This window comes from Rhipicephalus microplus, chromosome X (genome assembly GCF_043290135.1).
Source record: "Rhipicephalus microplus isolate Deutch F79 chromosome X, USDA_Rmic, whole genome shotgun sequence".
Classification (NCBI taxonomy): Eukaryota; Metazoa; Arthropoda; class Arachnida; order Ixodida; family Ixodidae; genus Rhipicephalus; species Rhipicephalus microplus.
The window spans coordinates 400,822,116-400,836,456 of NC_134710.1; the positions used below are offsets into that span (position 1 = coordinate 400,822,116).

At 44.0% G+C, this 14,341-nt stretch overlaps 1 protein-coding gene across 1 annotated transcript in view; it reads left to right on the top strand.

Moving 5' to 3' along the window:
• The window catches only part of LOC119161863 (protein tolkin), a 420,624-nt gene that overhangs the window by 218,246 nt on the left and 188,037 nt on the right, over positions 1–14,341 (top strand). The gene's annotated exons all lie outside the window — the stretch shown is intronic.

Sequence of the window (14,341 nt, forward strand, 5' to 3'; positions counted from 1 at the left end):
GACCGGGGAGAATCCGTGAAATCTGCACTGTATTTTCTTTTTCTCTGTTTAATTTTTAATCAGCCGACAGTGTCTCTTCTCGGCTTATCGTAGCAAAGTGGGGAGTAATGAACAACGAAAAAAAATGAAATCAGATGGTCTTATTTCACGCCACTCTTCCCATGAGTCGTGGCTTAGTGATCGCTACGCATTCACCAGTCTGCAGTCAATGCTTTCAGAATGAAATACCAGCGTGTATATTAATCATGAGTAAGAGTATTGTCGAAATTTTTCTGAATTTTTTCATGAAAGCAACGTTAGCCGAATAAAGTATGCAATGACTAGTCCCAGTTTGCAGCACCAAAAGAAGTTTCACAAAACTCTAGCGCTAATATTTAACGGGGTGCCAAGTGGTGTCGTGACCAGCACGGTTCCCCGCACATCAGAAGTGAAATAAACAAATAAAAGTTCGTGTCTCTGAAATGTAAAATAAAAGGAAAAGAAATTTTCTAAGTAAGGGGAGCCACTAATCTGTTGGTAGATGAGACGTGGAACTGAGAAACGTGCCACTCAAAAGGCCAAACTTATCGACGGGTTTTCTGTAAGGACGCTCAGAGAACCGTTCAGAAAAACCAAGCAAAAAAGTTTTTTTTCTTTCTTTTTTGTCACACTGACTCATTGTGAACTGAGTGGAAGCAATGCCCCTAAAGCAACAAGGAACACTTGACGTCAGGAAAACAAAGAACAAAACATGGAAATTGAAAAAGAAGAGAGAGAAGGAAAGATTGGTTGGTGGCGAAGTGAGAACTTTCGTGCTGAAGCACTCTTCCGCCCGAAAGGTGTTCAAAAAGTATAGCGAGTTCGAGAAATAAAGAGGGCTATGAAAAAAAAACAGCAAAGTAAACGTGTAGTTGGTTTGGCAACCGAAATCGAACGAACTTTGCTGAGAGCTTCAGCAGCAGATTGTCAGGGAGGTACTGCAGCTAATGAAAGCGCCCTATACTTAACAACTCTCTGTGACAAAGAGCGGAGAGGGAGCTCGTTCGCGTGTCTCTCAGCTTCGACAAGTACAACCAGCGTTCGGGAACGCTTTCAATGCACTTCGAGTCCTCTCGACTAGGTCGGCTAGTCCTTGAAGAGAGCCTTGCTTGTCTTGGCGACCGTCCAATCAGATCGATCAGCGACTGCTGGTCTGTCTTATCAGAGCTGAGCAGTGACGCCTCCTACTGCTGTGACGCGTGCCTTGCAGCCGACCTTGCGTCTTAAGTCCCGAGCCCACGTATCTGTCGCAGCGCGGCGGGGCTTTTTCACGCTGCGCCGCGCCCTCTCCCCATAGAGAAAATGCACGCTTGCCTACGCGAAGCCGCACGCTGTCTCTCCATATATGGGAGAGAGCTCGACGCCAGTCAAAAAGACATGCGCCGACGCGCTGCGACGGATACGTGGGGTCGGGCCTTTACAGATGCGGGGGCCACCTATGAGCAGCTCTAAGTAACGCGGGTAAGTGTAATACTTCCTCCCTAGAAACTAATCAGATGTAACTTGAAATACTTGCTCATATATCTACGAACGGAAGAGCTTCCGTTTTCTATAAATACTAACAGGCATTTAAGTCACTCTACGTGCAAATTATACGCTTCTACCAACAGCTATTTCTTACGAAAACCTTACGACAAACGTACTATCAATATTTCTCACACTACATTGAAACTAAATACCATATCATCCAAAGAGCACTTTCTCATATTAAGTTCTTCAGATCGAAGCTATATAAACTATGGCATTTTGAGGAATTGTTTCACAGTTATCGTTTTGCTAATGATTGCTTTCAGTTGCTAAAATGTTTTTTCTGGGTGCATAGAGACCCACACCAAGCTGTGTGTTTTTTATGGTCCGTGTAACGGTCTTTTAAACATGTTCTACTGAATTCGAACAAAAATAGTCTGTGGACAATGGGTAGTGTCTTATATATATATATATATATATATATATATATATATATATATATATATATATATATATATATATATATATATTGTTTGTATGCGTATCTTCGTCTCATTCCAATATCTAAACTCATAGGGTGTCAGTGCGGTGTGATATCTACTATTATAAATTTCGAGACCATCTAGCCCATATATAGAGCTCGTGTCCTCTGAAGCATCGCCGCTGTCTTTATCTCGAAGGCCCTTTTTACTCCGGCATCTGGCGTCCGTCACAGAGGTCCCTGAAGCGAACTAGAGCGCCCGCGGGTCTCGGTGCTATGCCGTGTCACGGCTCCTCGCACAACGCTAATAGGGCCTCCAGCCCCTCTATATAGTCAGTGGGCTTACCCTGACGGAATTAAAATGGTCCCTCTGGTGGCATCAGTGGCACCCGCTAAAAGGGGTTCATCAGTCGTTTTTTTATTGTTTCCTCCCCGGCTTGCTTCTTCCGTCAGTAAGCCCTTATTACCACGCGCGTCGGGACTCCCCTTAGCTCACTCTTTTTAACGTGTCGGGGCCATCATACAAAAAAACACGCACACTTCTCCGCCAGGGCTGTTCGTCTTCCGACTGTTTTGTGCCCGGCTACCCGTCGTTTCTCTCTTCCCTGCAACGTCTCTTTTTCCTAAGCCAAACCCCGGTTCGAGTGAGGGCCTCTTGAGATCGGAGCCCACGTCTTGGCGGGTGGGGCTGCTCATTTACTTGTCTTGGCTTTAAGTCAGATTTCTTTTGTTTTTTTGCTTCACTTTTATTCTTATTTTTCAAGCTGTCTCAGGGGTCGCGGAGTCTTTAAAGGAGAGCTGACATCAAATTTACTTGTGTAAAAATTTTTCCCGCAACGAGTAGCTATCAACCCCGTAGTAGCGATTCACAACCTTAAACGCATCTTATGTATGAACAAATATCTGTAATATTGACTAATATATCCGCTACCGAACGTGGTTCAAAATGGGTCGAAAGCCCGCCAAATTGTAATGCTGTCAGCGCTACCTCACGGCCACGTCGAGCCCACTGCACAAATGATGTTGATGCTGCTTGCACAGAAAATGGTGAAGACACGCAAATTGGTATTTCGTCTGCTAGGAGCGCACGGGCAGGCAGTTCAGCTGTGTCACTGATGATGTAGACTAGAGCCCCTCCATGCGTTTTCCGCCGGCTGAGTTAAGTAGCGCCAATTCGTTCTTACCCTCTCCCTTTAGCCCCGGCTTCGAAAAGGGGCCTCATACTGCCAGTGAAACCCAACTGGATTGCCAACACAGGAATAACCCTGTAGATGCTCGGCACAAAGTTAAGCGAGCGAATGCCGCTGTTCTTCACAGGTGCCCAGTCCCTTGTCCATCGTCTCGTACGAAGTCAACCAAGTGGCTGCGGTGAGGTTCGTGGCTTGGAAAGGCATAAAACGCCACGCACTTTCCGCTTTTTCTGCGCCTCCACGTGCAGGCTCTCACTGCGCAGCGGTTCCCCGACATTCTGGTAAGAATTGTCACTCTGAATGTTCGCACACACGCTGTGGAGCACACGTCAAATCTGTCGATGCGACACGATGAATCGCACGCAAGCTTCAACACAGTAAGGAGAGCCACTAGTGAGAGTATGACCGGGAGTCGACTCCAAACACACTCAAATCATCGACGTCATTGTTACTAGCGTATCGTCACTCAGGATGGTATAGTTGTGGAATGTATCACACCGAACACGTAGCACTAGTGTCGATGTCGTAGGGCAGTTTATTTTCCGTTTAACAGCGAAAGCTGTTATAAGATTACAACTCGGGTCACGCGCAGTGGTCCGCCATCGCTGCCGCCGGTGTCCAGAACCACGTCGCGCGAATATGAAAAAAGAAAACCTAGCACAAATGACACAGTGGGGCTTGAACCCGGGTCCGCTTGGTGCCGTGCGGCTGAGTATTCTACTACCGAGCTACACCCCTGCTTGTGACTTCTTGTCAAACTTTTTTTAGGCTGGCTTGATATCGGGAAAGCAATCGCGTTTATATGACATATAAAGCGTTTTAAAACAGCGAAAGAACAAGTCGTCGCATAATGCGAATAGCGTGACGAGTGGGCCGTCCAATACTCCTACCCATCACAAAAAGTTGTTCTTGTTCCCCTATTAACTGTGGCGCATACCCACTTCAGCCATAATTCGTCATCGTCTTCAGCCACTGCATGAACAATTGGCACAAAATCCCAAGTGTTTAGTGGATACCACGCTTCTCAGAAGAACGACAAAAGTAGCATAGCGAATGCCTGTCTACTACCCAAAAATTTATTAATAATTACCTAGTGTTTATCAAGCAAGTGTGCTAGCAGTAGTTACCCAATCAGTGTTTAGAAAAGGCTCTGAAAGGCCGCTGCTCTTGCTTTCGGTGTGACTGTGCAGCGCCTTCAGCGCAGGCTTGGCGCTTTTCTTTCTCCTTAGTTTTGTATGCTGTTTAACATCGTATTACAATAACTTCCATGCGACGGATGCCATTCAGACTTGGCCAAGAAGACATATGCATACCAAGCGATCGAATTATGGGCACATCTTGATCTTGAAATTTGATGTTAGTGCTCCTTTATTGAATGTGACCGCTATGCACTCAGGTGCATCGCGATGGGCCGTGTACATAAAATTAAGCTTCGTACGCGGCGATGTAACTCGCAACTTGCGCATGCGGTGGTGGAAGTGCGTATACAGTGCACCGCCTTTATTGGGTCGGGCGACTTCGGTATAGCGTGCCGCCTTCACCATATCGTTACATGCAGCACCACGGCGCTAACTTGCAGTTAAGATTTGTCAGCCGTGATGTATCCCTTATCTGATCCATGATTATGTGGTGATTTTATAGCTCTGATACGTCGATTAACAACAAGGGATGTTTAAGGCTACATTTGAAGCACTAATGCACTGATGAGGAAGTAAGGCCTACAAGATGAGGATTTCAACGATTAAGGACAAAGTGCTTTATTATGCTCACAGAGTGATTGTAGGCACGACGAGTGAGGATTACTGTCTGTCTGTCTGTCTGTCTGTCTGTCTATCTATCTATCTATCTATCTATCTATCTATCTATCTATCTATCTATCTATCTATCTATCTATCTATCTATCTATCTATCTATCTATCTATCTATCTATCTATCGGCCTACGACTTTTAGCTCTCCTGGCCGTTTCAGTAATGGTATTTATACCAAAATGTGTATGCCATAAAATGACTATAACACCAGCACAACTGACTAGTCATAAAATGGAAATTATCACATGTATGTCTTGACTGTAAAGATATTTTTTAATGGTGTTGCTGCTCTTGCAGTGGTTTCGTTCACACAACATATTCGAAAACTGGTATGGTATGATATGAGTGCATGGCGAACATAAGTGACATGCCTTATCGTGGAAATCATGACCTGCATGTTATATAATCATGACTACACGCCAAGCTCATGGTGCGCTCGCAGTCGTTTCGCTATCTTCATATATACAAAAGTTTGTATTATGGGACGTGCATGGATGACGAAGGTTTATGACAGGTGTGAACATGATAACTATAAGATGCGTGTCATGTAAAAACATGACAACATGCTACGCTCATAGCATGGTCGTGTCCATTTTGCTAGCACCGCTTATATCAACTTTGGTATCACGTGACTTGAGTAGACGACGAAGCTAAATGACACCTTCAAACGTAATAATTATTAAATGCATGTGGTATAAAACACGACTGCAAGCTACGCCTATAGCACGCCCGCGGCCGTTGCGCTAGCTTCACATACACCCAATTGGGTGTCACGTGACGTGAATAGACGAGAAAGGTAAATGATAAGCATGTTAATCATGACATGCGTGTCATGTAAAGCGTGGCTGCATGCCACGCTCATAGCGTGCTCTCGGCTGTTTCGCAAGCTTAATATATATATGTGCCCCGCCGCGGTGGTCTAGTGGCTAAGGTACTGGGCTGCTCACCTGCACATCGCGGGGTCAATCCCGACTGCGGCCACTGCATTTTCGATGGAGGCTAAAATGCTGTAGGCTCGTGTGCTCACATTTGGGTGCACGTTAAAGAACCCCAGACAAACGAAATTTCCGGAGCCCTCCACTACGGCATCTCTCATAATCATATGGTGGTTTTGAGGCGTAACCTCCGCATATCTTTACTCATCTTCAGCTTCCTATATAATAAATTTGGTATTACGTGACGTGAATAGATGACGAAGATGAATGACACGTTCAAGCATGATAATCATGACATGGAAGTCATATATGGAATATTTCACGCCCACCTTCGAACGTTCTGCTGACTTCAAAGTGACATATCAACCTTTTTTATTCGGGCTTCGCTTATAATTGATTCCCACTGTACGTTGGGTCTGCCATTTTTTTTTCTTCCGAAGCCAAGAAAAGTCCCAGTTTCATAAGGAGTCATATATAGGATGAAGGTTTTAGCAGACCAAACCAACGCTAGCGAGCTCTAACGTACCCCTTGCGCTTAAGTAAACTATGATGATGAATAAACTATAGTGTTTAGACTCTAACAATCACCATGATATATTGTTATGCCAAAGGTGAAAGCAGTTACTTGTTCCAGTCAGTTTTTATTCAAAAGAATGGCTTCTTTGGCTCGAAGATGAGCTATGCTCGAGGATGATGGCACACTCGAAGATGATGCGTGGATGACGATCGTTTTTCTTCAGGAAGGTGGAGCTCATTTTGTTTCAGCAAGAAGTGGGTAGCTGGCCACGTCGTTGCTTCTAACCAAGTTATCGTTCCAACCTTGAAGCCCTAGTTAGGAGGAAACCTTGGCGGACTTTTGTACACGCACTGATTCAACTACATGGAATGCTCCATCGTGAATAATTGTGGTAGAGCTTGCTTCTGCTTACCAGCACATCCGTCACTAAGGCTTGTATTCACAATCTATAACCTAGCTCTGGTTTACTAGATTTTTTCTTTATTACGCTTCATAAACAGACGCAAAGCCAACATTCACAAACCAAAATCAGTTATTTTGTGCTATACATGCTGTTTTTGTGCACTGAATGTAAATTAAGGACTAAAGAACAATAAGAAAAATGGGAGTTATGGATAAAATAGGTTTGTGAATACGAGCCAAATATTCGTACCTTCGAAAGCGCTTGAGCACAGGCGTTCGCAGAATGTCTTACTTTGCCACGTTGCCCGTAAACAGCCGGAACCATGGTGATTATAAACGAGTACCCAGCCAGCATACATATTAGTTTGGAAGCGGTTGGAGCACACGAAAGGCGTCCCATTGTTGGCCCGCAGATGGGCGCCAACTCGCCATCAATCGTGAATGCCTACCGCCGAGGCGGATCGCAGAACACCGTTGATCTGATCATCTAGAGAAGCACGCATGTCCACTTACGGGCTTACGTGAGCGCTAATGACTTTTTGTGGAAGGGCGCCTATGCATGGATATCTCACCCATAGCTATAACTTCGCTCGGCAGCTAGGAGTTTGACTACATGCCTATTTTCGCCCATAATGCATACCTCTTCACTTCTTGCACAACTCCAGCGAAAATTTCAATTCCCCCTTAGTGGTCGGTGCAGCTATAAGTTCGAGTGACAGTATCAGGAATACTGACTAAAGTGCAATTATGTCGCCTTGAACGCTCAATCAACTTTGTTTTTTTTGCTGTCACACACAAAAAGCATAATTAACTACTGTGTACTGAGTCTTCCATCACTTAGGATGGGTGTTAAAGGTGGGTGGTTGATCCTGTAGAAGCTAGCACCGTGAAGACGAAGCTTTCACACTAGTTGGAACAGGCAGCTATGGAGCCTCCTACTCTTCGTCGCTAAAACTTCGATGTGGCGCTCAATAAAAGGGCCGTGTTCTACAACTCCTGGGTATATCTTCATTGTTTTATTTCTGACCTAGAGATTCACACTACGCGAACAGCCAGTCCGAAAAATTAGAAAGGTCCTTCTTCACATTATCGAGCAAGGGCACTACATCGCATTCCAGTGACTATCAAACCACTCTGGCAATGAACACAACATGCAGTGAACACTCCGATAGAGCTGTTTGTTCTGCATATGTAGAAAATATGTCAAAATACATCTCGTTTTTCACCAACACATGCGGTGCTGATAATTAGTGAGCATGCTAATAGAATAATAAAGGTTCTAAAGCAACATGCCATGTTCACCACACGTCTGAATCGGCTGGACCCTTCTCTACAACTTTGCCCTGGTATTTTTCCCATTGTAGCCTATAGTCACTTTTATGAAACTTTTTTTTCTTTCCGAATCAGTATGGGTGCTGCCGGCAATCACTGGGACGCCAAGAAAACGTTGTTCTTTGTCGCTGTCCTCAGTGTACAATGTGCTCAAGCTGTCGTTAGTGGCTTTGTCGGCCGTTCTGAGGACATGCTCTTTAGAGACCATCTTGTAATGCCGGCCTAAACAACAATTCTATCGGAAGTTGGTCAAGGCTGAATTTCTTATGTGTGTTGCCATAGGGGTTTGCAGGCAGTGGAGGTCCGGGATTATGAAATGTCGAGGCAGGAGGAGGTTGAACTTAGCAGAGAAAGTTTATTTACATTATTTACAAGGCAATACCTCTCTGGCTCGAAGATGAGAAGTTCTACATTGAGAAGCTCTACATTGGAAGGCTCTCCATTGAGCAAGCACAGTGAACAAGCACTCAGCCGCCCGCGAGAGCTGATTTTAAACAGTCTCAATTCCCCAGATCCCTTGGTCGAGGAATAGGTCTATACTGCATTGTCCAATAAGCGGCCCCACAGCACACACGGGGGTCATTATGTGGCCACCGCCCCCAACAAATGCACATACACAAACCAAACACGTGTATGGTCCCCGTGATGCTGCCTCCTCTGGTGAATCTTGCTTCCAGTGAGCGGGGATAAACGAGTTTGTCATCTAGCCGCTCACGGCGACCACCCATGCGTTCGCGAACGGCGGTCGCGGCTAGACAACTCCGGGGGCAAATGCTTGGACATGTGGTACTGCTTTGAGCGTCGGCAGCCCATCAATCAGAGACGCACTGCGTGGTGGTCCGATGTCTATCTTCAGCAAAAACTTGGCATTGTGGCTTTTCCTGTTGCACGAAGACGCCACGTGTCGCAACTCCGCGCTGGCCTTAACGGTAGCAGTGCTTCGTCGAGTAATTGCAGCCACGCACCGCCCAATACATGAAAACAGCAGGGTGTCTTCGCGCTGCTCCCTATTTCTACAAAATGGCCGTGGCAAAAGGGTGGCTTGCTAAACTCAACAGCTCGTCCACCGACGGGAACATTGACCTGCATGTGACCAGCCCTACAGGTTGCCAGCAGAGTCTTTATTAGGTGGCGTCCTCCAAGCCACTGCCGATGACGCAATACGGTATTCTTGAATAATCCATGAACCTTTCCTCTTTGGGATTAGACAAAAATACACACAACCACAGGTACAGAAGAGCACTTTGTCTGCACTTGAGACAAATCGAGTCCGAAAATATTATAAAATCAACCTTCCTTAGCTATTAAATCAAACACAAAGCAGCAATCGAAGCGTTTTTCTGAGATTTTTCTCAAGCTCCCGATTCCAACACGAGAATAATCTTCCCCTGAACTGCTTTCAAGAAAATAAGCACGCAAGCGATGTGCTCTCCGTAGCATACTTGTGTGCGAGCGTTAGTAATCCGTTGTAGCCTACCACCCTTCATACTCCTAAAATAAGGCTTTTTGCTTCTCGCTCTCTTTTAGTCCCCAAAAATTTATGCCCCGAAAGCTTGTCGTCAATTTCCTTTAAGCAGACAAAAAAAAACAACTGTCGGGCTGCACCAGCATCAGGAATATTCACTTAACACGTCCGCAAGCACACGTTATAGTGCTCCTGCGTGGATTGACTACTGATTCTGTCTAGCGATTACCGTCATCATAAAAGCTACACACTAACTCCCGAAGCAATAAACTCACTTTATTTACGTCAGCACCAGACAAATGCAAAGAAAACAAAAAGTAACAGCGAAAAACTGTCGCATGAATTCTCAAAAACTCAAAGAATATTCTTCCGTCTCTGCGCTCACTCAGAATCAGCTTCTAAGGTTGCTCTTATTAGCCAACCGCTCCTAGGCGTGTGTCGTCATGCAGCCGCACAGAGCTTTAACTTTAAAACCAAAATATACAAAGCTTAAGAAATAAACAAAACCTAGCACTTCCCTACTGAAACGTTCCGTATGAAATCTTACGAAAAATATATGGACTCCGTAACATTTCCTTATGCTACATACGGAAAAAATATGGAGTTTTATGGAAATATACGGAAGTTGTATGGCATTTACGGAAAGATTCTTATGGAGTATAAGGAAGGATAAGGAAATTGTATGGCGTATACGGAAGGCTTTTTATGGAGTATACGGAAAGATAAGGAAAATGTATGGCATATATGGAAAGCTTTTTATGGAGTATATGGAAGGATAAGGAAAGGTAAGGAAACTTATGGAGCATACGGAGAGTTCATGATGGAAGATATGGAAGGATAAGGAAAGTGTATGGAGTGTACAGAAGCTTTCATAAGGAAAATGCAGAATGTAAGGTCTTACCGAAATATACAGATTTTGTAAGGTGCTTACGAAAATGTGCAATAGTGTATGAAAGGCATGTGGATTGTTGCAAAAATGTGGAAACTCTACAGTTGTTGTCACATTTTAAGCAGGAAATCCGAGCTCTATAAAGTTATAAATGAATGCACAGTGACATATATAGTACAAAAGAATAATGCAGGCTAGCCTGTGTTGTAAGTCACCGCTGTTCGCCCTTTTCCAGAAGGAATACAACTTCTGCAGATGACCAGGTGCTAAAGTCTGTCACACGGAAAATGTGTCATTCACAAGGAATGACAATAACTGTCATTTTACTTGCATGCTGTCACACGAAAACAAATCAAGAAAAAAGCATAACTTCAAGGGCTCGTTTTTTGGTAGAAACAATAATAATGAGAACTAAATTCAATGTGAATGAACTTGTCAATATTAATGAAACTGTTCTCATTAACATTGGCAAAGAGAAATGTCATTTTAAAATATCGACCATGAGCTTAGCTCTCCTGAGCACCGACAAAAGAAATGAGAATCTATGAAAACTAATTGCATGTAGCCTAAAAATAATTTTTTATTGATAGTATGTGCTCCTACAATATAAATACAGCTATACACAACTTGCCACAGCTTCACGACAGAAACGAGGTAGGGGCAGAGGGAGTGGTCAGAAAAATAATTAGGTATGAGAGCACAACTGATATGTACAAACACATAATGGTGCTTATCACTGATGCACGGATGGTCGTGTATAGAGCTGGGTCGTTTTGAGATTTTCAAAAGTATTGTTTCAGACCACCATGCAGATTACGCTTCAATTGTAGTGCTACATAAGACACAACTTATGGGCCAGCTTTAAGGAATAAGAAGATTATAGGTTAAACAAATGCTTTAAAATATATCATATCATGGATGCATGGACGCATACAAGCTATGTAAAGCGCAATAAAGTGAGGACGCATGAGCTTCTCTTGATGCTTCAGTTCTACATAGATGCTTCAACTGTGCTGCAAAGAAATTTAACCAATGTCTGTGTGTGCAACATTGTCCATTTTAAACTATTTATATGTATATATAAAATTCCTACTGCGAGTTAGGCTACGTAGCACTCCATAACTCTTCCTTTTATTAAGGGCAATTTTTCAAACAATCAACATTATTCATTTTCTGTCTGATGACTTCGTGCCCGCAATTCTTGGTTTGGCTCGATCACAATTGTGCAGCCCTTATTTTGGAGGAATAAAAAAACATCAACCAAAATATATTTTGGAACTGCTTCTCGGTGATATTGCCTTCCCTCAACTGCCACAGCTTGAGATGAGTCATATAGCAAGTCTCGCGCATACCTAGGGCCTACCCTTGAAGAAACTGGTCCGGCTGTGAAATGCTCAGTTTTTCTCAAATAAATTTTTTGGTTTGAGTTTTCTCACTTCTCGAGTCCCTTCACAATCAAGCAGACCCATTGTTCCCCTTAGTCCTTAATTTTGTTATATTATGAAATAAATAAAAAAATTAGTAATGAAAATAAAAGTACTAATAACTGTTGCGCAAAAAACACAGTCCCACATACGTACTTGAACGCAATATTGCCTTTATTTTGTTTTAGAACCTAAGGCATTAGAAAAGATAGCAGTACAATAAAAACGTTGAAAAAAAAACAAAAAGAAATTAAACTTGGCGGGACTTGAACCTGCGCCATTTAGTTGTGCTCGCGTACGTGAACTGAGTGCGTTAACTTGCTAAGCTATTCGTGCTGAAGGTAGCACGTGAGTTTAAGTTATGTATATAAATTTGCTTTTTACACGCAATGTGTTGGCATATTTATGTACGATATGCGATCGTATCTATTGTTGTGTGCATATGTTTTGGGATTGTATATACGTCACATGCTTTTCGCATGTCTTTCAACTATAGATTGCTGCCCCGCCGCGGATGAAAACAAGTATTTTTACACCCACACACAAGCTTGAGCAGTTGAAGGTTGTTTCCCGGGGCTCTCTTGCGATTGAGTCGGCCACCACAGGGAATTAGAGTGATACGCCATTAATCCCTGCATCTAGCTGTATTCCACTTAGTAGCTCTACCGCTTGATGACAAATCGAGCGCGGGGAGCGACGCTATTGCGCACGACCATGCCTCGCGTAGCGGCGACATCAGCTGATTGCGCCGGCCGGCTTGCTTCGATTTGCTTCAGAGCAAAGAAATGTCATACCTTGAAAGATTGCGTACTGCACTATGTCAAAATGTTACTGCTTTGTAGCCATCCTATGATTCATTGAGAATTGATAACTCTGATATCACTACTGTAGAGCTTTGCGTCGGCGACACGCACCGAACGTGAAACCGCACTACGTCTGTCGTAGAAGCAGTAGGAGGCGCTGTCATCTGCTAGAACAAAAACAAAACAAAGACCTGCGAAAATATTCATAGGTTGTAACTTGTTTCTTGAATAACCGTTTATCACTTTTAAAGTTATTTTGCCAGATAACATACATTTTTTTTCAGTTTATAGCAGCGACAGATGTTTTTTTTCATTTTTCTCACACAGATATCCAAGTGAAATCCATTCACAGCCAAAGCCACATGTTGTTTGTCTTCTTTGTTTCTGTGGGCATGCCGTTTCGGTGCGTGTCTCATGTGTTCGCGTTGCTACACACGAGAGCACGAAATGTTAAATTTACGCAAGGAAGCGCCGTTCCTCGTTCGTGTGATGTGCTAAGATTGCGCCCTATTCCCGCGGTTGTCCGAGTGCGGATCAAGTGCGAGTCGTCCAAGGAATCGGCTGGTTGGGTGGGCGCTCGAAGGACTCCGAGGTGACGGCTGACGCCTGTGGTCGCTTCCCTCAGGGCAGTGTGAAAGAAACTAAAGGTAAGGGGGACACTTTTTTATGTAGACCAAGTATGCCACTCAGTGCAAGTGTGTGTTGCTGCACTCGAACGAGGCGTCGTGAAACGGCAACCTTACGCGCCTTTGCGAGTGCGGTTGCCGATTCGCTTTGACAACGCTAACGCCAGCAGAGCCATGGCGCATCGGCGCGGCCTTACTGGAGCTAATTCGAGACAACTGCGGCAACATGCATGTGTATGGGGATCGATTTTTTCATATGTGCAATGTAGTGAGGAAGACGCACACGGCGCTTGATACGTTGTTGATTAAACGAAGCCTGCAGTGCCATTTGATGCAAAGCAGCATTTTGTTTACGTTCGCGGGCGATACAATTTGTAACTTGGCTCGATTCACCTAGCCAACCGCCTAAGTGGGTTGATTAGCATACGTTCACGGTAGAGCGTTATTATGCCCCTAAACAGTGGCGTGTGCTTGTTGAAAGATATAATGTGTGTGCCTAGTGTAGAGAGAGAGAGACGTGTTCGTGCAATCTGCATGTGTACCTGCAAGACGCTTTTGCTAGTAACTAATAATGTACCGGCCAGCACCTACATTGTACGCCTGACTTTGAAAAAAACTTGCATGCACAATGTGAGATCTTGTAATCTGCCAGAGTTGCTTTTTATAAAATAATACACTGCCAGCATGTTCAAAATATGTTTCGCTGCTGTGTGGCAGGGGTGCGGTTATCACGCTGTTGTGTAGTTGCTTATGCAAGCACTTATAATTTTGATGCGTTAATATTTCTCATCTAACTCATCAGGTGTTTGGCTGTTTCAGCACAAACAAGGCAAAGAGAGAAGGAAGACGGGTAATGACAGGACCAGTGCCGACTTTTGTTTGCAGGAGAATACCCATGTTGGTGTATTTATTGTGACAGCCTTTCTGTGTTGCTTTTTTGCCCAATTTATGCAACAACACAGTTGTCAGCAATATGAGAGAGA